General features: G+C 44.3%; 1 long non-coding RNA gene across 1 annotated transcript; it reads left to right on the forward strand.

The window, feature by feature from the left end:
• The first annotated feature begins 384 nt into the window (after positions 1 to 384).
• Positions 385 to 18,023, forward strand: LOC136292134 (uncharacterized). Its single transcript, XR_010721840.1, has 4 exons — positions 385 to 477; positions 890 to 915; positions 13,782 to 13,841; positions 17,778 to 18,023. It is a non-coding gene; the product is annotated as an uncharacterized lncRNA (long non-coding RNA).
• The last annotated feature ends 4,659 nt before the right edge of the window (positions 18,024 to 22,682 follow it).

Below are 22,682 nucleotides of genomic sequence, written 5' to 3' on the forward strand. Positions count from 1 at the left end.
GTACAGAAAATTGGATCACCTTTTTCTTTAAAACAGACACTGTATGTGCATTTATATTCACCCCATTCAGAAAATGCTCTAGGTTTGTTCAGCACATTTCACAGCACCTCGGTAATACCTAGCCATATTCATATTATATCCCACTTTCCTGCTATTGGGGGAGCATTTATTTTAGATTAGAAGGATGTAGCAAATAAATCTTCAGAGAAAGAAATGCATTTCCAGCTCTCCACAGTGTAGCTAACAAAATATAATAATAGCCAATGAAGAATCTAGCATCAAGAATATAGTAATAATTGCCTAATTGCATATACAACAGGTGTAAATTAAATAAGTAGATAAATGAAGCCTGAAATAAACAACGCTATAGGGAACACAATTAATATAACAGATGGTAGATGTGGAGAAGAGTTGTTCACAGCCTGAACACAGAAAAACCTTCTGCAGGGAAAAAGTGTTTTATAGCTCTCTCCTAAGGTAAGCAAATAGATTTGGGTGTAGCTACGTCTCCAGTTTTAGAGGAATGCTTTGAAGTGCTGCTTGTAAAGTTGAAATGATATTGAACAGCTATCAATCAAGGAGTGCTGAGCTCCATTAAATATTGTATATGGCAGTAAACTGAGTAGAAAGTGAAAGGAAGAATCAGCACATTAACAGTTGGTTAAATGGGCTGGTTGTCTGGTGATTAATCAAAGCAATAATGTAAGTAAACAATCAAAAATCAAAGAAGGGCTGTGAGAAGAAAAACAAGTTTTTCAGTGGCACATTATTATAAAGGACATTGGAGTGAAGAACCCTGCAGGATTTGGGAACCAACGGCAAAGAGGCAGAAGTAGGTGGATACAGGACTCCAGAGACTGTATTCAGCATATATTCATTTTTCACACAGGCACAGCTCAGAAGAATAAATGGGAGGTAAGGACCTTTCATAGGAAAGTCTATTTTCATCACTTCACTCACAGACTGCAGCAACCAGAGCTTCTGTGATCTCCTTCAATTTGTTTCCATACTTCTTTCATAATATACATTTCTTTGGTGGCTCAGCTTCTTCTTCTTCATGTGTTCATAATTGTTCATTCCTTCAATTTTCCTTGTTATAGCACACATATTTCTAAGAAGACAGAGTTTAAGTGTAAAAGCTCTATGTCATATCTCTTCTAAGGAACTCTGTGTGTTTGTTGGGGGTTGGGTTTGTTCCTTCTTTCTCTGGGGAATTTTTTCCCCACGGGTTGCCAAGGGGACCGGGTGTTGGATACTTGAGAGTGCTTGGCTGAAACAAAGAGATGGACCAAAGGTGGAAGGGGGAGATAACGCAGGTAAAAGACACAGCTTGAGGCAGCTGCGTGCTTTTCTGCTTCCGGCGTTCGGGAGACGCGTGTCGGCCGCTCCTCGAGGATCTCAGCCGCCGCAAAGCACGCCGAGGAGAAGCTGGGCGCTTTCTGCCTCGCCTTCGAACTTCTTCGGCGCTGCTCCTCTTGCTGCAGCGTGACCCTGCACCCCCTGCCCTGCCGGGACATCCTGCCCCTGCCTGCCGGGACACCCTGCCATCCCAGCTACCAGCCCGGGACTTTTCCACTGTTCCAGCTTGGTGCTCTGAGGATCCTGCAGGGACACCGAAACCAAACTGCCCTGGGTTTTGTGAAACAAAGCCCTCAAGGTTCTTGGTACTGTTGTCGTTTTTCATTAATGCTGTAGTTGTTTGGTGGGGGGGGGAGTTTTTTTTTGTGTTTGTTTGTTTTGTATTACATACTAGTAAAGAACTGCTATTCCTATTTCCCAAATCTTTGCCAAAGAGCCTCTGATTGTAATTTTACCTAGCAGATACCTGTCTTCCTAAACCAAGACAGATTTTTGGCGCCCAAGTGTGGGGCTTGAGGGCACTGAGAAAAGAAAAGGGAAGAGAAATAGCAGTTCTTAACTAACCTAGTACTTTCTTTTGTGTGCGTTGGATATAAAAACCTCATTAGGCTGCATCATGTGGTCTAACTTAGCCTGGTTTGGGTGGCATGTGGTTGTGGCTGTATTCCTTCCATTTGCAGGCCCTTATCTAAACATGGGCCCTATAACTAAGGCTACTGTGACTGTCATCCAGTTTATTTTATGGCTTAATAAGGTGAAGAACTCATGGATTTTTAATTTCCTCTGGAAGGCAGGCACATGGATTCAGGGCTATCGTACACTAACTGTGTGTTTTTGGAGTTACTTTAACAACGGTACCTACTGTGAGGAAATGACACCGGGGGAAGTTTCTTTTTCCCAACCCTTTACCCATCTCTTTGGGTCTGCCCCACCAGTTTTTGAAGGGTTTAAATCCTCTCTGAATGCTAATGATATCATACAATGGCTGGTGCTGCTAATATGCGTATTCTGTTTAGCATTCAGAGATAAGGGAAGATTGACCTGGATAACCACCCTGATACCTAGCCCACAGAATAGGGATGATACCCCAGAGCCTGACTCTGCCCCACAGCCTGCCTCAGAAAGGACCCACCCGGATTGGGTTGAGGTTCTGGTAAAAGAGATAGGCCAAATGCTGAAAGAGTACATTTCCCCAGCTCATGAAAAACCCTCCCCCTGCCCCAAGAAGGCAGAGACTGATGGTGCAGCAGTGGAACCCACAGATGTTACAACTGTCCAGGTTCCAGCTGAACCACAAGGGCAGCCACAGCCAGCAGCAGTCGCCCCTGTGGAAACAAGGAAGTGTAAAGTGAAATCGTCAGATCCTGATATTAAGGGTAAGAAAGGAGGGTCCTCACAGTCCACAGAAGAGCCACAGGTTGAGATCATCACTGAGTCCCTGACATATGAAAGTCTACGTAATCTGCAAAAAGATATTGCACGACGAGGACGTGAGGCTTATACAGCCTGGCTACTTCGAGTCTGGGACCTTATGGGTACAGGTGTGCAACTGGATAGTGCTGAAGCAAGGAATTTGGGACCCTTGACCCAGGACTCAGGTATAAATCAGGTATTTGTAAGAGAGCAAAGGCCCCTTCCCCTTTGGGAACGACTTCTAATGAGTGTGAGAGAGAGATTTGTCCACAGAGACAGAATGCAAGAGCACAACAATAGAATGTGATGGAAGACCCTTGAGGAAGGAATCCAACAGTTGAGAGAAGTGGCAGTATTGGAAGTACTTTTTGGGAGGACCGGACAGCATGATAATGACCCCGACAAGGTTAAATGCACAGGGCACATGTTGTGGAATCTGGCAACTCATGGACCATCCCAATACACCACATTCATCGCAACAATTAATGCCGAGGATAACCGAGAGACAGTGGGTTCTGTTGCCAACAAGCTCAGAAATTATGAAAGTATGATCAGTGGTCCAATGCAGGCTCATGTCTCTGCGGTGGTGAAGGAACTCAAAGAGGAGATGAGGGAAATGAGAGAGGAGATGAGAAGGAACAGTTCCCATGTAGCACCGGTGCGAGTCACAGGCCCCAGAATCAGAGCCCAACATTCCCCAGCGAGAGAGAGAGGGTACACCCCTCGAGCTGACCTGTGGTTTTATCTGCGGGACCATGGGGAGGACATGGGAGCGTGGCATGGGAAACCTACTTCTGTCCTGGCAGCACGGGTACGTGAGCTCAAGGAGAGAAACGCTAACAGAGGGAGTTCCACTAGAATGAAGGTAGCCTCAGCCTCCCATGAGCAAGCTGCCAGGTATTACGGAGGTGGGAATGCTGTGTCAGATTCCCTCGAAGGAACCTCTACCATGTACGTCCAAGAAGGGAATAATAACCAGTGCTAGAGGGGCCCTGCCTCTAGCCAGGAAGAGGCACGGGAAAATCGGGTTTTTTGGACTGTGTGGATTCGATGGCCTGGCACATCAGAGCCACAAAAATATGAAGCTTTAGTAGATACTGGGTCGCAGTGTACTCTAATGCCATCAGGACATGTGGGGGCAGAACCGATTTCCATTGCCGGGGTGACGGGGGGATCACAGGAACTGACTCTGGTTGAAGCCGAGGTGAGCCTGACCGGGAAGGAGTGGCAGAAACTTCCGATTGTGACCGGCCCAGAGGCTCCATGTATTCTGGGCATAGACTTCCTCAGGAATGGATATTATAAAGACCCTAAAGGACTCAGATGGGCTTTTGGAATAGCTGCTGTGGAGACAGAGAACATTAAGCAGTTGAACACCTTGCCGGGACTATCAGAGAACCCATCTGCAGTGGGACTCCTGAAGGTAGAAGAACAACAAGTACCTGTTGCCACCTCGACAGTGCACCGTCGGCAGTATCGGACAAATCGGGACGCCATGATCCCCATCCACAAGATGATCCGTGAGCTGGAGAGCCAAGGGGTGGTCAGCAAAACCCACTCACCCTTCAACAGCCCCATCTGGCCTGTGCGCAAGTCTGATGGAGAATGGAGACTGACTGTGGACTATCGTGCATTGAATGAAGTGACTCCACCGCTGAGCGCTGCTGTGCCGGACATGCTGGAACTTCAGTACGAGCTGGAGTCCAAGGCAGCGAGGTGGTATGCCACTATTGACATTGCCAATGCATTTTTCTCCATTCCTCTGGCTGCAGAATGCAGGCCTCAGTTTGCTTTCACCTGGAGGGGCGTGCAGTACACCTGGAACCGGCTGCCCCAGGGGTGGAAACACAGCCCCACCATCTGCCATGGGCTGATCCAGGCTGCACTGGAGAAGGGTGAGGCTCCAGAACATCTACAGTACATTGATGACATCATTGTGTGGGGAAAGACTGCAGCTGAAGTGTTCGAGAAAGGAGAGAGGATCATCCAGATTTTGCTGAAAGCCGGGTTTGCCATCAAGAAGAGCAAAGTCAAGGAACCTGCCAGAGAGATCCAGTTCCTGGGAGTAAAGTGGCAAGATGGACGACGGCAGATCCCCACTGAAGTCATTGATAAGATCACAGCAATGTCTCCACCGACCAGCAAAAAGGAAACACAAGCTTTCCTAGGAGCCATAGGTTTTTGGAGGATGCACATTCCTGAGTACAGTCAGATCGTGAGCCCTCTCTACCTGGTTACCCGCAAGAAAAACAATTTCCACTGGGGCCCTGAACAGCAACAAGCCTTTGCCCAGATCAAGCAGGAGATTGCTCATGCAGTAGCCCTTGGCCCAGTCAGGACGGGACCAGATGTGAAGAATGTGCTTTATTCTGCAGCCGGGAACAACGGTTTGTCCTGGAGCCTTTGGCAGAAGGTGCCAGGGGAGACCCGAGGCCGACCACTGGGATTCTGGAGTCGAAGTTACAGAGGATCTGAAGCCAACTACACTCCCACAGAGAAGGAGATCTTGGCCGCCTATGAAGGAGTTCAAGCCGCCTCAGAAGTGATTGGCACAGAAGCACAACTCCTCTTGGCACCCCGACTACCAGTGCTGGGGTGGATGTTTAAAGGAAAGGCTCCCTCCACGCACCATGCCACCGATGCCACATGGAGCAAATGGACTGCCCTCATCACACAGCGTGCCCGTATTGGAAACCCAAATCGCCCTGGGATTTTGGAGATAATTACAAACTGGCCGGAAGGAGAAAACTTCGGTTTCACGGACGAAGAGGAGCAGGTACAAGTGACACGAGCTGAAGAAGCTCCTCCATACAACCAACTGCCAGCAGAAGAAACACACTACGCTCTCTTCACTGACGGTTCCTGTCGCATCGTGGGAATGAACCGTAAGTGGAAAGCAGCCGTATGGAGCCCCACACGACAGGTTGCAGAAGCCACTGAAGGAGAAGGGGGATCAAGTCAGCTTGCTGAACTCAAAGCTGTTCAATTAGCCCTTGACATTGCTGAAAGAGAGAAGTGGCCAAAGCTCTACCTCTACACTGATTCGTGGATGGTAGCCAATGCTCTGTGGGGCTGGCTGGAAAGGTGGAAAAAGGCCAACTGGCAGCGTAGAGGAAAACCAATCTGGGCTGCTGATGAATGGAAGGACGTTGCCACTCGTGTAGAGAAGCTGCCTGTGAAAGTCCGCCATGTAGATGCCCATGTTCCCAAGAGTCGGGCTAATGAGGAACACCAAAACAACAAGCAGGTAGATCAGGCTGCCAAGATAGAAGTGTCAAAGATAGATTTAGATTGGCAACACAAGGGAGAGTTGTTCCTAGCCCGATGGGCCCATGATGCCTCGGGTCATCAGGGCAGAGATGCCACCTATAAGTGGGCCCGAGACCGAGGGGTGGATTTAACCATGGACAGTATTTCTCAGGTTATCCATGACTGTGAGACATGTGCTGCAATCAAGCAAGCCAAGCGGGTGAAGCCCTTATGGTATGGTGGGCGGTGGTCCAAATATAAATATGGGGAAGCCTGGCAGATTGACTACATCACCCTTCCCCAAACTCGCCAGGGCAAGCGTTATGTGCTAACCATAGTGGAAGCCACCACTGGATGGTTGGAGACCTACCCTGTGCCTCATGCTACTGCCCGGAACACCATCCTGGGCCTGGAAAAACAAGTCCTGTGGAGACATGGCACCCCTGAGAGAATCGAGTCGGACAATGGGACTCATTTCAAGAATAGTCTTATAAGCACCTGGGCTAGAGAACATGGCATTGAGTGGGTGTACCATATTCCTTATCATGCACCAGCGGCCGGGAAAGTTGAACGGTGCAATGGCCTGCTTAAAACTACCTTGAAAGCACTGGGTGGGGGAACCTTTAAGAATTGGGATACTAATTTAGCAAAGGCCACCTGGTTGGTGAACACTCGAGGTTCCACCAACCGAGCAGGTCCTGCCCAATCTGAGCCCTTGCAAAAGACAGACGGAGATAAGGTTCCAGTGGTACACATGAGAGGTATGCTGGGAAAAACTGTTTGGATTAATCCTGCCTCCAGCAAAGACAATCCCATCCGTGGGGTTGTCTTCGCTCAGGGACCAGGTTGCACCTGGTGGGTGATGCAAAAGGATGGAGAGACCCGATGCATACCTCAAGGGGACCTTGTTTTGGGGTGAACTATCCATGACAATGTGGCTGCATCCATATTTGCATATATATATATATGTATTTTTAATAGTTAAAACTCAATGTAATATGTTTGTATGGGAAAAAAATTCGGGGTGGATAATGTTGGGGGTTGGGTTTGTTCCTTCTTTCTCTGGGGAATTTTTTCCCCACGGGTTGCCAAGGGGACCGGGTGTTGGATACTTGAGAGTGCTTGGCTGAAACAAAGAGATGGACAAAAGGTGGAAGGGGGAGATAACGCAGGTAAAAGACACAGCTTGAGGCAGCTGCGTGCTTTTCTGCTTCCGGCGTTCGGGAGACGCGTGTCGGCCGCTCCTCGAGGATCTCAGCCGCCGCAAAGCACGCCGAGGAGAAGCTGGGCGCTTTCTGCCTCGCCTTCGAACTTCTTCGGCGCTGCTCCTCTTGCTGCAGCGTGACCCTGCACCCCCTGCCCTGCCGGGACATCCTGCCCCTGCCTGCCGGGACACCCTGCCATCCCAGCTACCAGCCCGGGACTTTTCCACTGTTCCAGCTTGGTGCTCTGAGGATCCTGCAGGGACACCGAAACCAAACTGCCCTGGGTTTTGTGAAACAAAGCCCTCAAGGTTCTTGGTACTGTTGTCGTTTTTCATTAATGCTGTAGTTGTTTGGTGGGGGGGGGAGTTTTTTTTTGTGTTTGTTTGTTTTGTATTACATACTAGTAAAGAACTGCTATTCCTATTTCCCAAATCTTTGCCAAAGAGCCTCTGATTGTAATTTTACCTAGCAGATACCTGTCTTCCTAAACCAAGACAGATTTTTGGCGCCCAAGTGTGGGGCTTGAGGGCACTGAGAAAAGAAAAGGGAAGAGAAATAGCAGTTCTTAACTAACCTAGTACTTTCTTTTGTGTGCGTTGGATATAAAAACCTCATTAGGCTGCATCATGTGGTCTAACTTAGCCTGGTTTGGGTGGCATGTGGTTGTGGCTGTATTCCTTCCATTTGCAGGCCCTTATCTAAACATGGGCCCTATAACTAAGGCTACTGTGACTGTCATCCAGTTTATTTTATGGCTTAATAAGGTGAAGAACTCATGGATTTTTAATTTCCTCTGGAAGGCAGGCACATGGATTCAGGGCTATCGTACACTAACTGTGTGTTTTTGGAGTTACTTTAACAACGGTACCTACTGTGAGGAAATGACACCGGGGGAAGTTTCTTTTTCCCAACCCTTTACCCATCTCTTTGGGTCTGCCCCACCAGTTTTTGAAGGGTTTAAATCCTCTCTGAATGCTAATGATATCATACAATGGCTGGTGCTGCTAATATGCGTATTCTGTTTAGCATTCAGAGATAAGGGAAGATTGACCTGGATAACCACCCTGATACCTAGCCCACAGAATAGGGATGATACCCCAGAGCCTGACTCTGCCCCACAGCCTGCCTCAGAAAGGACCCACCCGGATTGGGTTGAGGTTCTGGTAAAAGAGATAGGCCAAATGCTGAAAGAGTACATTTCCCCAGCTCATGAAAAACCCTCCCCCTGCCCCAAGAAGGCAGAGACTGATGGTGCAGCAGTGGAACCCACAGATGTTACAACTGTCCAGGTTCCAGCTGAACCACAAGGGCAGCCACAGCCAGCAGCAGTCGCCCCTGTGGAAACAAGGAAGTGTAAAGTGAAATCGTCAGATCCTGATATTAAGGGTAAGAAAGGAGGGTCCTCACAGTCCACAGAAGAGCCACAGGTTGAGATCATCACTGAGTCCCTGACATATGAAAGTCTACGTAATCTGCAAAAAGATATTGCACGACGAGGACGTGAGGCTTATACAGCCTGGCTACTTCGAGTCTGGGACCTTATGGGTACAGGTGTGCAACTGGATAGTGCTGAAGCAAGGAATTTGGGACCCTTGACCCAGGACTCAGGTATAAATCAGGTATTTGTAAGAGAGCAAAGGCCCCTTCCCCTTTGGGAACGACTTCTAATGAGTGTGAGAGAGAGATTTGTCCACAGAGACAGAATGCAAGAGCACAACAATAGAATGCGATGGAAGACCCTTGAGGAAGGAATCCAACAGTTGAGAGAAGTGGCAGTATTGGAAGTACTTTTTGGGAGGACCGGACAGCATGATAATGACCCCGACAAGGTTAAATGCACAGGGCACATGTTGTGGAATCTGGCAACTCATGGACCATCCCAATACGCCACATTCATCGCAACAATTAATGCCGAGGATAACCGAGAGACAGTGGGTTCTGTTGCCAACAAGCTCAGAAATTATGAAAGTATGATCAGTGGTCCAATGCAGGCTCATGTCTCTGCGGTGGTGAAGGAACTCAAAGAGGAGATGAGGGAAATGAGAGAGGAGATGAGAAGGAACAGTTCCCATGTAGCACCGGTGCGAGTCACAGGCCCCAGAATCAGAGCCCAACATTCCCCAGCGAGAGAGAGAGGGTACACCCCTCGAGCTGACCTGTGGTTTTATCTGCGGGACCATGGGGAGGACATGGGAGCGTGGCATGGGAAACCTACTTCTGTCCTGGCAGCACGGGTACGTGAGCTCAAGGAGAGAAACGCTAACAGAGGGAGTTCCACTAGAATGAAGGTAGCCTCAGCCTCCCATGAGCAAGCTGCCAGGTATTATGGAGGTGGGAATGCTGTGTCAGATTCCCTCGAAGGAACCTCTACCATGTACGTCCAAGAAGGGAATAATAACCAGTGCTAGAGGGGCCCTGCCTCTAGCCAGGAAGAGGCACGGGAAAATCGGGTTTTTTGGACTGTGTGGATTCGATGGCCTGGCACATCAGAGCCACAAAAATATGAAGCTTTAGTAGATACTGGGTCGCAGTGTACTCTAATGCCATCAGGACATGTGGGGGCAGAACCGATTTCCATTGCCGGGGTGACGGGGGGATCACAGGAACTGACTCTGGTTGAAGCCGAGGTGAGCCTGACCGGGAAGGAGTGGCAGAAACTTCCGATTGTGACCGGCCCAGAGGCTCCATGTATTCTGGGCATAGACTTCCTCAGGAATGGATATTATAAAGACCCTAAAGGACTCAGATGGGCTTTTGGAATAGCTGCTGTGGAGACAGAGAACATTAAGCAGTTGAACACCTTGCCGGGACTATCAGAGAACCCATCTGCAGTGGGACTCCTGAAGGTAGAAGAACAACAAGTACCTGTTGCCACCTCGACAGTGCACCGTCGGCAGTATCGGACAAATCGGGACGCCGTGATCCCCATCCACAAGATGATCCGTGAGCTGGAGAGCCAAGGGGTGGTCAGCAAAACCCACTCACCCTTCAACAGCCCCATCTGGCCTGTGCGCAAGTCTGATGGAGAATGGAGACTGACTGTGGACTATCGTGCATTGAATGAAGTGACTCCACCGCTGAGCGCTGCTGTGCCGGACATGCTGGAACTTCAGTACGAGCTGGAGTCCAAGGCAGCGAGGTGGTATGCCACTATTGACATTGCCAATGCATTTTTCTCCATTCCTCTGGCTGCAGAATGCAGGCCTCAGTTTGCTTTCACCTGGAGGGGCGTGCAGTACACCTGGAACCGGCTGCCCCAGGGGTGGAAACACAGCCCCACCATCTGCCATGGGCTGATCCAGGCTGCACTGGAGAAGGGTGAGGCTCCAGAACATCTACAGTACATTGATGACATCATTGTGTGGGGAAAGACTGCAGCTGAAGTGTTCGAGAAAGGAGAGAGGATCATCCAGATTTTGCTGAAAGCCGGGTTTGCCATCAAGAAGAGCAAAGTCAAGGAACCTGCCAGAGAGATCCAGTTCCTGGGAGTAAAGTGGCAAGATGGACGGCGGCAGATCCCCACTGAAGTCATTGATAAGATCACAGCAATGTCTCCACCGACCAGCAAAAAGGAAACACAAGCTTTCCTAGGAGCCATAGGTTTTTGGAGGATGCACATTCCTGAGTACAGTCAGATCGTGAGCCCTCTCTACCTGGTTACCCGCAAGAAAAACAATTTCCACTGGGGCCCTGAACAGCAACAAGCCTTTGCCCAGATCAAGCAGGAGATTGCTCATGCAGTAGCCCTTGGCCCAGTCAGGACGGGACCAGATGTGAAGAATGTGCTTTATTCTGCAGCCGGGAACAACGGTTTGTCCTGGAGCCTTTGGCAGAAGGTGCCAGGGGAGACCCGAGGCCGACCACTGGGATTCTGGAGTCGAAGTTACAGAGGATCTGAAGCCAACTACACTCCCACAGAGAAGGAGATCTTGGCCGCCTATGAAGGAGTTCAAGCCGCCTCAGAAGTGATTGGCACAGAAGCACAACTCCTCTTGGCACCCCGACTACCAGTGCTGGGGTGGATGTTTAAAGGAAAGGCTCCCTCCACGCACCATGCCACCGATGCCACATGGAGCAAATGGACTGCCCTCATCACACAGCGTGCCCGTATTGGAAACCCAAATCGCCCTGGGATTTTGGAGATAATTACAAACTGGCCGGAAGGAGAAAACTTCGGTTTCACGGACGAAGAGGAGCAGGTACAAGTGACACGAGCTGAAGAAGCTCCTCCATACAACCAACTGCCAGCAGAAGAAACACACTACGCTCTCTTCACTGACGGTTCCTGTCGCATCGTGGGAATGAACCGTAAGTGGAAAGCAGCCGTATGGAGCCCCACACGACAGGTTGCAGAAGCCACTGAAGGAGAAGGGGGATCAAGTCAGCTTGCTGAACTCAAAGCTGTTCAATTAGCCCTTGACATTGCTGAAAGAGAGAAGTGGCCAAAGCTCTACCTCTACACTGATTCGTGGATGGTAGCCAATGCTCTGTGGGGCTGGCTGGAAAGGTGGAAAAAGGCCAACTGGCAGCGTAGAGGAAAACCAATCTGGGCTGCTGATGAATGGAAGGACGTTGCCACTCGTGTAGAGAAGCTGCCTGTGAAAGTCCGCCATGTAGATGCCCATGTTCCCAAGAGTCGGGCTAATGAGGAACACCAAAACAACAAGCAGGTAGATCAGGCTGCCAAGATAGAAGTGTCAAAGATAGATTTAGATTGGCAACACAAGGGAGAGTTGTTCCTAGCCCGATGGGCCCATGATGCCTCGGGTCATCAGGGCAGAGATGCCACCTATAAGTGGGCCCGAGACCGAGGGGTGGATTTAACCATGGACAGTATTTCTCAGGTTATCCATGACTGTGAGACATGTGCTGCAATCAAGCAAGCCAAGCGGGTGAAGCCCTTATGGTATGGTGGGCGGTGGTCCAAATATAAATATGGGGAAGCCTGGCAGATTGACTACATCACCCTTCCCCAAACTCGCCAGGGCAAGCGTTATGTGCTAACCATAGTGGAAGCCACCACTGGATGGTTGGAGACCTACCCTGTGCCTCATGCTACTGCCCGGAACACCATCCTGGGCCTGGAAAAACAAGTCCTGTGGAGACATGGCACCCCTGAGAGAATCGAGTCGGACAATGGGACTCATTTCAAGAATAGTCTTATAAGCACCTGGGCTAGAGAACATGGCATTGAGTGGGTGTACCATATTCCTTATCATGCACCAGCGGCCGGGAAAGTTGAACGGTGCAATGGCCTGCTTAAAACTACCTTGAAAGCACTGGGTGGGGGAACCTTTAAGAATTGGGATACTAATTTAGCAAAGGCCACCTGGTTGGTGAACACTCGAGGTTCCACCAACCGAGCAGGTCCTGCCCAATCTGAGCCCTTGCAAAAGACAGACGGAGATAAGGTTCCAGTGGTACACATGAGAGGTATGCTGGGAAAAACTGTTTGGATTAATCCTGCCTCCAGCAAAGACAATCCCATCCGTGGGGTTGTCTTCGCTCAGGGACCAGGTTGCACCTGGTGGGTGATGCAAAAGGATGGAGAGACCCGATGCATACCTCAAGGGGACCTTGTTTTGGGGTGAACTATCCATGACAATGTGGCTGCATCCATATTTGCATATATATATATATGTATTTTTAATAGTTAAAACTCAATGTAATATGTTTGTATGGGAAAAAAATTCGGGGTGGATAATGTTGGGGGTTGGGTTTGTTCCTTCTTTCTCTGGGGAATTTTTTCCCCACGGGTTGCCAAGGGGACCGGGTGTTGGATACTTGAGAGTGCTTGGCTGAAACAAAGAGATGGACAAAAGGTGGAAGGGGGAGATAACGCAGGTAAAAGACACAGCTTGAGGCAGCTGCGTGCTTTTCTGCTTCCGGCGTTCGGGAGACGCGTGTCGGCCGCTCCTCGAGGATCTCAGCCGCCGCAAAGCACGCCGAGGAGAAGCTGGGCGCTTTCTGCCTCGCCTTCGAACTTCTTCGGCGCTGCTCCTCTTGCTGCAGCGTGACCCTGCACCCCCTGCCCTGCCGGGACATCCTGCCCCTGCCTGCCGGGACACCCTGCCATCCCAGCTACCAGCCCGGGACTTTTCCACTGTTCCAGCTTGGTGCTCTGAGGATCCTGCAGGGACACCGAAACCAAACTGCCCTGGGTTTTGTGAAACAAAGCCCTCAAGGTTCTTGGTACTGTTGTCGTTTTTCATTAATGCTGTAGTTGTTTGGTGGGGGGGGGAGTTTTTTTTTGTGTTTGTTTGTTTTGTATTACATACTAGTAAAGAACTGCTATTCCTATTTCCCAAATCTTTGCCAAAGAGCCTCTGATTGTAATTTTACCTAGCAGATACCTGTCTTCCTAAACCAAGACAGTGTTCCAGCTGGTTTTAACATGACAAGTGAATATTTTTTGCATGTATATTCTCATCCCACTTCCTTTTTATCCAGTTTATAGCCATTTTGCTTTTAGTAAAGAGGGTCAGAATTTGAGAAATTGTGCAGTGTAAAATTTCATTGCTGAGTACTTCCACTTTAGCAGTTGTTTCTACACAGGCAGATTGTATTGAAGATTGAAACTGCAGCTTCACTGGACTTGGCATATTTAGGAAGAAGGTAATACTTACTAAATTCAGGCTTCTTTTTTATATGTATTGAAAGCAGAAACTCATTTAGAGGCACATGTTGATAATCTTGAGAAATTGTATATGCCTTTTGTTAATACTGCTGGTAGTGTTGGAAGGTAGTTGTGAGGAGGCCTCCATTTAACTGACCTTGAGCAGGTTATCAGTCAATGTTTCACTCAAAGTGATAAAATAAGTAGGATCAAGAAAGATGTTCATTTTACAACTTGAAAATTATTTTGCTCAGTTCCTGAATAAATCCTGTATTTTGCTTAAACATCCACAGTGGAAAGAGGGACATAATCCACACAATTAGTAAATTCTTCAGATGATATCATTAGAATAGCTATTAATTTTATCTGGATGCTTCAAATAAGTTGTTCCATCTCTAAATATGTTTCTTTTAAATGCTGTTATTAACAATGTACATTAATTTAAGGAAAGGCTTATTCTACTATAAAAAGCTAAGACAGAGTATTGGGAATGTCCATGTTCTGTGGAAAAGCTAAGGATATATGTAAAATCAAAACCATGTCTTGTCTTAGTGAGGCTTCCACAAAGACCACTGATCTGTACTTTCACATATCATTCTGTAAGAAGCTAATATCTTTTCCAAAACTTTTTAAGGTTCCATTTTTATTCACATGATCAAGTCTATAGGTTAAATTACATGGAGTGAACAATCTGCCATGAAAGGCCAACTGATTTCAGGACTTCACCGTTTCCTTTAGATGGAAGCAGAGAAAAGCTTTGATTCTATCAATCACTAGAGAACTCTACGAGATCAGGACAGGTTGATGTTACTCTCATTCAGTAGTTCATTCGTACATGACATATAGGTGTGTTACCTTATCTTACTCGGGAGATTGTCTCTGAACCTTTGGAAACAGCTAGACAGTAGGCAGTGGTACCACTCATTATAGCAAACTGCAAAAATACCCTGAAGAATGGCCTGTTTTAGTAGGTTTGGTTGTTCAGCCAAAGATGAACAACTCAGCAGTTGTGCTCTGTTCTCTCAGATGCACTTGAAGCAGTGTTCCTCTCATAACTGATTTTCACATGTAAGCTTAACTTTGCTTTTTCCAAGTTCTTGCTCTCTATGGTAAATTTGTTACACAGTATTCAAGAAGGTAAAACCAAAGGACGTTGAGGCAAGGCGACGAGGGCACACAGCACCATTCCAAACACACAAGCTACTTGCCTCATGGAAAAGCCTCCTAAGTTCCTTTGGAGCAACATGCTGCATAGGTCACCTTTTTCTGTCTTTTTGCACGTGCCTCTAGGAAAACTCCTTCTCCATGAACAGATAAGAGTCTGGGAAAAAAGTTAAAGAAAATCTATATAAACGTGTTACTTGACTCATTTGCTGTTTAAGCTAAGATGTTTTAAAGTGGCAGAAGGGCTTGTTCTAAAAGGTTCTCTCCTGGGGTTAAAATTTTTACAATTCTGAATTTACCATGTCACCTATATACAATAATTCTTCTAATGTATTAAAACAGGTTATTCCACAGAATATACATAATCTTCAAAAAGATAACTGAAAAGTCAACTTGACATCCTTCTTCCCTTGTCTGCAGAATGGTGCATCATCTCTATACTTTTCTACACTGTATGATATCCCGGCAAACTTTCCAATGCTCGGAAATAATAGAGATAATCTGTGTTTTTCCTGTTTAAGATCCCAGTTCTGAGATTGCTCATGTTCTATATTTGAAAGATTAGCAGGATAGCAGCCTGTTATAATTTATTCAAAGAGGGAGAAAGGTCAATCAAGTATTTTTTACATTATTTTTTTCCTGGCTTTCAGAGGCAGTTAGAACCAATAGCAGTATAACCAATTCTGCATAATTTTCTTCTCGCTCAGCTCTAAGCAGTATGTACCAAAATCAGTAAATCATTCTCTCTCTAGAAAACAAATAGGAAAGACTCAGAACTGATGGATTTAAAGTATCTCTGAAGGCATTCTTTTCAAGAGACTAAGAGTTTGCACAGCCACTGCTTTTATTGGACCTGTTTTCTAAGGAGTATGATTTTAAAACCTGCAGAGGTGGTATTTTTCACTGAGCTTTGAATCCCCATGGACTGTGTTAGCCTTTTGCTATGCTGTGTGCTGTTAGATACAGAGTTGACACAGGACTCAAATTCTTTGTCATGGGCTAAACCTTAGATCTCATCAGCAAAACATACTGGGGGGAAATACCTAAAGGTTTGGAATGCTGGAAAATAACTGCAGCCCAGATAACACATATTATCTACTATGTGGACAATAAATTTAAAAAGATCTATTGAAGAATGAAGGCATTCTTTAAAAAGCAAAATAATTAGCAGACTTTTATTTCTCAGCCAACATTTGAAACCTTGAAAACATGTTCTAGGATTAAAATATCAGCATCATTACAAAAGAACCATGTAGCATTTCTGTTAAATTCACTGCGTCCCCCTTTTTCCTATTGTAACTCTGTGGTTTTCATAGCTAATAGGTATGAACCATTTATCTCTAAAACAGCTTTGAAAATTAACTTTATTTTTGCAATATTTTGCTTCAGGAAGAAAATGCAGGTAATAATCTTACACACCATCTTTTAAGACTCTCTGTACCAAAATGTATATTGAAAATTCAAACTATCCATTTTTTACCTGGAAGGTTTTCTCCACAAATAGAATGAAGTACAACACTGAAATGACACATGTTTACATGGAGATAGAACTGAAAACGCCTAGTGGGTCCTCTCTAGTCACAGACAATGGTTTAGCAAAGCCATACCTCTTAAAGTGTGCATACTAATAGGAGATACTCTTGGAATCGAACTTGCATTTGCCTTCACGTTTTGTAATACAAAGGCCCAACTCAATCACAACTGTTAAGGGCAAGCTTTGTAGGGCAAGCAAATCACCAGGAATTTCTAGCAAGCAGCTGGTTTGCTAGTTAAGCATCTTTTGTAGCATATTTTTCTTTTACAGAAAAGATGGTAACACAAGGCATTTTAGTGAACCCACCACATGATAAACTGAAGGTTTTTTCCTCAGCAGTTAGGTGCCCACTTTCCAGTAAAATTTTATAGGTTTTTGGTGTCTCATTTCCTTAGAAAAAATCACAGTTCTATAACACCATGGCTACAGGTTACAACATGGTGTTAGATATATGGAATGTACGGGAGAAATTCTAAGGTAAATGAAGTACATCCACGCAACAGATTGAAATTGCCCTTTGCCCAAAATAGCCACTGCAACTTAGTCTAAGGATTTGTGAAGGAAATCACTAATTACCCTCCCAGTCCATCCCAGACAGACCAAATATGTCTGGCTATATCCCTGTATGCAAGTGTTGCAACGTAGCAGGAGTGGATCACCAGGGCAAAACAGCTGGAGCAGAGGAGCTCACATCTAGATGTGCAGAGTGTGAGGGTTTTGCTGCTGTTGTAGTGGGTTCTCTGCACTGGACCCCACTAACAGCCCAAGTGCCCTCGCTGATGTGACCCAGAATCACTCTCAAATGACACAGAGAGCAGCAAGTGAAACCGGTTGGGTCATCCAGTTCAAAAGCACTTTCCTGATCTGAACTGAAAGGCCAATGTAGATATATCCTACAAATCATTTGTGGGACGTGCCCTCTGACAAGACAGCACCTCTAAAATGCTTTTTGCCTCTGCTATGGTCCTCTGCATACACAAGCAGCCGTGGACCTGTTTCAGGTTCCTTGCGGAACACAGCATGAAAAAAATCTAACTAAGCAGTGCATTCTGAGTGCAATATCTCAGAAACATTCTTGATTCCTCTGAAATTCTGCAATTCCCCAAGTTTCTCTCAGCACAGTTAGATAAAATTACATTGTATGACAGTATTATGCTGAGTGTGCTTGCCTTAAGTGAGTTGATTAAAAGGTTCCTGTTTTCTGGAATTACTAATGCCCTGAAATTTGTCTCCACAGCCTTGTCTGTGCCAGTGGTATTTCATCTATGCTGTGTGCTGGTTGGATCCTGCCAAGGAGTTGAGCAGAAATCTTATTTCTGTGATGCAGCAGCAAGATGCTTGCAGTACTTTAAATTGCTGTAGATGAAAGAGGCGATTTACACCTTGAGCATCATCAAACATGATTTCAGCACATTTTATTTCTTGTCACTAGCAGCATAACTATTCCTGTTATTCAAGAAAAAATAAGCACTGAATGAATAAAGTCCTGGAATTTTTAACCTACAAACTGGCTCTGCCTGGCTTCCTTTTAACCAATGGAAGTGCCAAGTCAGGCCAGCAGAATCCATTCAGAATTTATAAGTTTTCTTATCCTAGCAATGTAAATGTAAAATGTTTGATACAAATCTCCTATTTATTTCACTAGTCTCACATTCATTTTAACTGAGGTGAAAAACCTGCATATTTCAGTCTGTGACTGTATGTCTCCTTGGCTCCGAAAAATGTATTTGGTGGCCATAGTGGGGTTTCTATTTAAGATGAGTAGCAGGGGCCTAAAGGTCTACCAATTCTAAATTGGAATAGGAAGAGATATTTCGGCTTTTAAAATTTAAAAAAAAAAAAAGTTTTCTTTCCTACAAACTGAAAAATTAGGATATTGATCAAATTTTCTGGAAATTTGCATATAATGAATATTATGCAAATTATGAAATGCAATTTTATGGTGAAATTGCGAGATAATAACTCTCTCCTGTAGATATTAATCTATCAATATGTAATCCCAAAATTCTGACCCACTGATTTTTCCATGATGTAAGATTGTTTCAGAAAAGAACTTTCCAAGGGAGATTTTTCTCTATATTTGTATGAGTCTGAAATTTAAGTACTGTTAATATGAGGTCTCTACAGATTAACCTAACTTTACTGGATACAGAGTAACCTGAGTCACTTCAGCAAACGATTTATTATAATTTAGAATCCAAATTTCCATTTTATGAATTTCTTTTATGAGCCAAAAGGATTAAATCCTATGTCAGTGGAAGACATGGAGTATTTTACCACATCAGCTTACCTGAAATTCTGCTTATTGAGGGCAGAATTTATCCTCTTATGATGTGAGTCTATAATACATATGGGAAGAAAAATATTAAATTAGACATAGGTAGATACAGAAAGACTGATTTAGAGAAGTGGTTTTTGGTAGAAGTTTAATGAAAATGAAAAAATAATTTAACCCCAAACAAAATGCTGACATCTACTGTGCAGAAGTGCTTCAAATGTCAGGCCCCATCTTGAACAATCCTTGAAAAGTATAGGAAAATGTATTTGAGGCCACTTGATTTTCTTGTCTTCCCGTGAACTGATAAGAGTTGAAACAGTAAATTAATCTCTTTTTTTAAAAAAATTAGAGCAATTACAATATTACTTCATGATATAGCTTTTAAAGAAAGAATTACAATACAGAAGAAGGAAACGCTTTAGCTAAGAGAAATTTAATGTCATAACTGTGCTAAACTATTGACTGGCTGCTTTCATATGTGGTGGTTTTGTTTTCCAGAGACAGATCTTTTAAATAATTTATTACCTGTTTGAAGAAGTTAATGAACAGTATGAAAAGGGGAAACTTTTGTTCTTTCCTTTTTTTTCTTTCTGTAAGGATGTTTACTGTCTGGCACAATGATTATTCAATTTTTAGAGATGTTCACCACCTTCTGCTGCTGATTAAATTCCTGTTTGGTTTCCCTGCCAAATCTGCTGGATTAAATTAACAAGCTCTGTCTGTTTTAGTGGTAATGACCTGCACTGACCTTCAGTTTGTACAAAATAGTAATCTTTTCAGTGATTTATTGATTCAGTGCTCTTTATCTTCTTTTAAAGTAATATGCAATGGAAATGTTTGCCATTACCTTGACTGAATTTGCAGACATGCTCTGCTTATTTCATTATGCTAGAGACTGGCCCTTTGTATGTCATATTTTTGTACTCTTTGCTATTATTAACAGTTCGTTTTCTTCAGAAGTTTCACTGGAGCTTGATTAAGGAAGAAGCTTCATGTGATCTTTCAATGTATAATAGGGCCCAGTCTTTAAAATTATACACATCAAAGGACCAATTTAAGAAGTTTAAGCCCTTTCTCTTTTTTCTAAAGTAAATTCAGTTTTTGTTTAATTGCTTCCTAAATTCTTTTTGATTTATTGTGAAACAGGTAGTGGGGAGACGGTGGAGAAATTACGTTAGGAGCAAATGTGAAAAGGATCTAAATGATGATGAGTGTAAGGATCTTTAATTGTACTTCCATTGCTATTCCAGCGTCTCCACTAAGTGGAGAAACTACTTTTGAAGTATGGAGAAATACAAACTCTCCTCTTTTTTGCAGGGCAGATTTCTGCTGGGTGGTTTTGCAGTCCTTGCATTGTATGTGTGGGCTGTGAATGCCTTGGCTGATGAAATCTGATGGCCATTGCTAAGGCATAATACTTGTGACCTGCTGTGGAAAATAGTGCTCAAAGGGCACAGATAACTTCAGATAGCATCTGTGGAATGAGAAAGGTTGTTCACAGAATTACAGCTTTGAAGCCAAGAATCCAGGTGTTTTAAATAGCTCTGGTGGACCATAAATTGACAAATGTAAATTTTGCTTAAAGAGTCAAAAGCTGTGGATACAGGAAAACTGAGACTCTGCAGAAGAACTAAACATTACTTCATATTTTTCTGTTTATTTTCATTTTTCTCTTCTGTTGGGTTTGCCAAGGTGAAGATAGTTTTATTTTGTAGCATTGGTTGTCACTTCACTTTTGAAAATACAGTTAATAGTGAAGTCTTTGTAGATCCAAATCCCATCACCCTTCAGGTGAATGTTGTTTTCCCCATTAGACAGGTGGGAAAACTTTTTGAAGAAGATTCCCTTTATGCATAGCTTTGGAATGGATATTTTTCTTTTGTTGTCAAAAAGATATTTTTAAAAATCTGCTCTGTTGACACCACTGCAATATTAAACCATTTCTAAGCTATTTCAGTAAATCGGTTCTTTGGTTTATCCCAGTTGCAGAGCTTCAGCAAATCCTTTTTATGTGAAATGTAACGGAAAAATGGCTGCAATACATTTCAAGCAAAAGACAAGATGAGCACTTACGGACATCTTAAGCAACCAATTGATTTGTTGATGGCACTGATGAAGGGCAATGTCCCTTAGGAAAGAGAGATGAGGTAACCACATAATACTCTGAGACTGGTGTTTTTGTGTTGTTGTTGTCTGTGGACATGGATAAAAACCAGAATGGCCATCTAAACCATACTTTAGTGCCTGTATTGATTGCTGGTTCTCAAACCAGCCCTGTTATGAATTGGCCATTTATCACTTCAGAGGAAATGAACATCCCCAGATTTTGAGCTACAACTTCTGTAACAAGGGCCTTTTCAGATAAAAAAAATCAACATGTAAGATGAAAGCGAAAATAAGAACTATATTTTCTATTGTTACGTGTGTGAAAGGATCAGGATAGTATACACAGGTCGTGGTGTTTCCTGCATGCATGTTGTCTGTTGTGACACACTGGCTGCACTCAAAAAGTCCTCCTGCAAAGCCATTTGGTTGTCTTACTCTGCAACACCCAGGAGGGTGATAGCTGTCACTGCACTCTCTAGGACATATTCCTGTGCATTGGAGCCGCAATAAAAGCCCCTACTGTGGTCAAATAAAATTTCAGTGAGGTCCAAAGGCTGTAGCTTTGGTCCTAGCTTCAAATGTCATTTTAAAATAGTTGCGTTTGCCTTCATTCTGTAGCCTTCCACACTCTGCTTCTCTTGTTTTCTCTAAGTTTTATGTAAAAGGATTAGGTTTGCTTTGAGAGCACATAAATTTTACGACTGTATTTTACTGATGATAACTTTTACTTTGAAGAGGGTCTCACTTTCCTGCTGTGCATTTGGCAACTGGAACTGGCAAGTATTATCTGCTTAACAGAAGAAAATAAAAGATAGAGATTTCCCAAATCAATTGTTTGAGACTTAAATACATATTGAGTTTTCTAGTTAAATGTCCTGTTTTCAACAGCTACTTTCTCACCTCTATTTCTTTGAGGTTTGGAGAAAAAGACTGAGCCAGCAGTGCTTTTGAAAACCAGTCCTGCTTGGCATCTAAATTAATTCTTGGTATCTTGCTAATTAGTTTGATTTTTGGGTGTTTTGCTCTTGTAAGCATTTCTGCAAACTTTGATGGGAGCAGCTAGCTGGTTTGGCACTGTCACCTTAAACTCCATTCTTAATCTGATTAGGCATTCCCTGTATGTCTTTCCTGTAAGTATTTCTATATTTTGATCTCAATCAAAATTGATTGAGATCAGTTGCTGATTTACTATTGTTTTGCAGTCTCTACAGACAAGAGACATTAGATAATTATTTTGGATTATGAACCATGTATCAGCCTATCCAACTGGCCAAGCAAAGGTCTTATTCTACATGAAATCTTTTGAAATTACTGTGAAGGCTCTTTAAAATGTAAAAATACTTTCAAATTTTAAAATAGGTCTATGACGGTATCTGGTCCTTATGCCATTACCCAGTCAAAAAACTAGCTTACCATAATTGAATGTGTCTGATCTCCTGTACAGACTGTGTGGGAAAACAGATTCCTCCGTGGAGAGTACCAGATCTTGGATGAAGTGTATTGAGACATCTTAGTGAGATGGGATGGAACAATGCATCTATATGTAGACACTGTAACCCTTGTGACTTTGGTGTGGAAGGAATCCTGCTGCATTAGATATATAGAAATAAGTAACAGGAAAAGTTTGTTAATAATAGCTATTGTCTTGAGAGTATTCTTCTGTATAATTTTTTTTTTGTTACTCTCAGAAATCAATTCTTTCCTTATTTTAAAATATCATTGCTGTCTCTAGAAAAAATAAAAATCCTGACATAATGA

Source organism: Chamaea fasciata, unplaced genomic scaffold (genome assembly GCF_029207755.1).
Source record: "Chamaea fasciata isolate MVZ Bird 193981 ecotype frontalis unplaced genomic scaffold, bChaFas1.0.hap1 SCAF_1, whole genome shotgun sequence".
In the NCBI taxonomy this organism is placed as follows: Eukaryota; Metazoa; Chordata; class Aves; order Passeriformes; family Sylviidae; genus Chamaea; species Chamaea fasciata.